The sequence below is a fragment of the Mastomys coucha genome, unplaced genomic scaffold, assembly GCF_008632895.1.
Source record: "Mastomys coucha isolate ucsf_1 unplaced genomic scaffold, UCSF_Mcou_1 pScaffold9, whole genome shotgun sequence".
Classification (NCBI taxonomy): Eukaryota; Metazoa; Chordata; class Mammalia; order Rodentia; family Muridae; genus Mastomys; species Mastomys coucha.
In genome coordinates, this window is record NW_022196915.1 from 103,568,180 (window position 1) to 103,571,468 (window position 3,289).

Consider the following 3,289-nt stretch of genomic DNA (forward strand, 5'->3'; position numbering starts at 1 on the left):
ACCTCTTCAGACATCAGTTTTGGACCAATTATACAGAGCAAACTCCAGTCTAATCTGGGAGAAGTTGGTTATGCTCATAACAGTAATGCCACACCATCTCACCAATGGGCACCTCTTTCTTGTATTAGTTTGTAGAGTTTACATCTGGTTTAGACTATTGATTCTTTTACCATACAGCAGCCTGCATAGAACCGTCTTACACTATGAGAGCAAGGATGAATCTTCCAGCCCAATTGAACTGCTTTGGGATTTACACTGTGTCCTTTAGTAAATCCCCTATTTACCACCTTATGCCCATGAATAATTGGGCAGGCATATGACTGAAATCAGATACACTACAGAAGAGATATGTGCTATAAGAAAAATAAATATGCCAGGCAGTGGTGGCGCACGCCTTTGATCCCAGCACTTGGGAGGCAGAGGCAGGTGGATTTTTGAGGTTAAGGCCAGCCTGGTCTACAGAATGAGTTCCAGGACAGCCAGGGCTACACAGAGAAACCCTGTCTCAAAAAACAAACAAACAACAACAACAACAAAAAACAAAAACAAAAACAAAAAGAGAAAAAGAAAAAGAATACCTCACCTACCGAAGTGGAGAACTACCCAAACTATGCCCCTTGGTACTTAGCCACTTCTGAACCTTGTATGAAAGAAGGCATAAACAACAATTGGGGACCTCAAGTCCTCTCCCTTGCAGGTCCCTCTTTTGATCTTGATGACATATCCCTTCTAGTCTGTGCTGTTATTTTGCTCTGAATAAAATTTTGTAAATCTGTGTGAGTCCTTGTTTTCAATTCTTTGGACAAAGGGCCTGAAAACATCTGGTCCCACACCCACTCACTGGTCCCACACCCACTCACTGGTCCCACATTCATTCACTGGTCCCACACCCACTCACTGGTCCCACACCTACTCACTGGTCCCACACCCACTCACTGGTCCCACATTCATTCACTGATCCCACACCCACTCACTGGTCCCACACCCACTCACTGGTCCCACACCCTCTCACTGGTCCCACACCTACTCACTGGTCCCACACCCACTCACTGATCCCACACCCACTCATTGGTCCCACACCTACTCACTGGTCCCACACCCACTCCCTGGTCCCACATTCATTCACTGGTCCCATACCCATTATCCAGTAACATAGGGAGCTCTTCCTTGGAGCAAGGACCACAGCTTCAGGGAGACTTTGGACCAATCTCTGCAGCCAAGGGCAGACCACAGGCTATCTCTGCTACAGTTTGTGGCCACCAAGTCATGCTGGCCTTGGGGGAAACATAGTTAAAGTTAGCACATGTTTTCAAAAATAGGAGAAAACAAACCCAATCTAAAACTCTATCGTTTTAACTGCTCAGCTCAGTGGCATTCAAAACTCTATCAGTGAAGACCACAAGTGTAGCTCTGTTGGTAGAGCCCTTGCCTAGCATGTATGAATCCCTGTGCTTAGTCCCAGCACCAAGGAAAACTGCCCTCTAACGTAATGCTTAGAAGGTGTAGGCAGGAAGACCAGAAGTTTAAAGTCATCCTTAGCCGTGTAGCAACTTTGAGGCCAGGGTGGGATATGTGAGTCCCTGTTTCCCGCCTCCATTCACCTCCCTGACCCTCGCCACCAAAAACAGAGCTGGGGAGATGGCTTGGTCAATGAAACACCTGCCGTGCAGGCCTGAGGGCCCAGGGTTAGAGCCGTGTAAAGATCAAGGGTAACAGCACACATCTGCAATCCTTAGCTGAAGAAGAAGAACAGAGACCGGCAGATCTCTGGAGCTTGCTGGCCAGCAATCCACTTGATCAGTGACCTCGGGTTCAGTGAGAGACCTTGTCTCAAAAAAACCAAAACCACTAAAGCCAAACAAGCAGAGAGCAGCAGAAGGCACCTAGCATCAGCTCTACCCTCCATTGATCACACACACACATGCAGGTTCCTGGCATGCATGCACACACACACACACACACACACACACACACACACACACGTAAACACATACACTTTAGGTATCCACACAGACACATAACTTCAGCATCAATCTCTACCCTCCATTGACCACACACATACATGCAGGTTCCTGGCATGCACACATACACGAAAACACATACACTTTAGGTACCCACACAGATACATAACTTTAAGAAGAGCATTACAATGTTGTATACTCATCCTCATTGTCCATTGTACAATTGCATATGCCAGGAAAGCTTGTTTAGGCCTCAAAATGCTCCCTGCAACTTTGTGGCTAATAAATGCCATGTTATATTTGGAAGGACTGCCAGGCAGTGGCGGCAGACACCTTTAGTCCCAGCCCTTGGGAGGCAGAGGCAGGCAGATCCCTGAGTGCAAGATCAGCCTGGTCTACAGAGCGAGTTCCAGGACAGCCAGGTCCACATAGAGAAACCCTGTCACAATAAACAAAATAAAATAAACAAGAAAGGACTCAAGTTGGTTTTCTTAAAGACAGAGACTGGATATAACTACTCCCAGAAGGAGGCAATAGTTCGCCTTGTCTTTATTCACTGGGATGAGTAACAGCAATGGCTTTATTGTTCTCCTTGGCCACTTAACTTCAAAGCCTCTTAGCCTGTGTAGAAGGTCTGGGCTGAGAAGATGCAGTGTAGTGGCTATTCCTGGTTGTCAACGATATCGGGAATGAACTACAATCCAGAATTGGAAGGCTCACCTGTGGTCCTAATCTGGAGGCTGAGAGATACACGTTTCTGACCTGGATCTTGGCATGGAGATCTTGAGGCATAGTGGCTATGAATCCCAGAAGATTAAGACAGGAAGATCTCCGAGTTCAAGGTCATCTGGATTAAAGGCGCGGTGGCACACACCTTTAATCTGGGCCACACCTTTTGCTGGAGACCTGTATAAGGACATTGGAAAAAGGAAGATTTATGCTCTGCTTGCCTTGTGGGACTGAGAAACTGCTAGATCCTTGGACTTCCATTCACAGCTGCTGCTGACCATTGTTGGGAGTTGGACTACAGACTGTAAGTCATCAACAAATTCCTTTACTATAGAGAGACTACCCATAAGTTCTGTGACTCTAGAGAACCCTGACTAATACGTGCAGGGACCACCTTCATAAATGGGAACTGGATGCTCTCCTGACTCCAACTTCCTCTGCAGCTAAGACACATCTAATCTAGTGTGGGGAGCAAGCCCAAGTACAGCCATCTTCAGAGTGTGGGCTAGCAGTTCTCACCATGAAGCTCTAGGGACAGTCCCCGAAGACATAGCTCTATGCTCAGTGACAGTCCAGTTCTCACCATGAAGCTCTGGGGA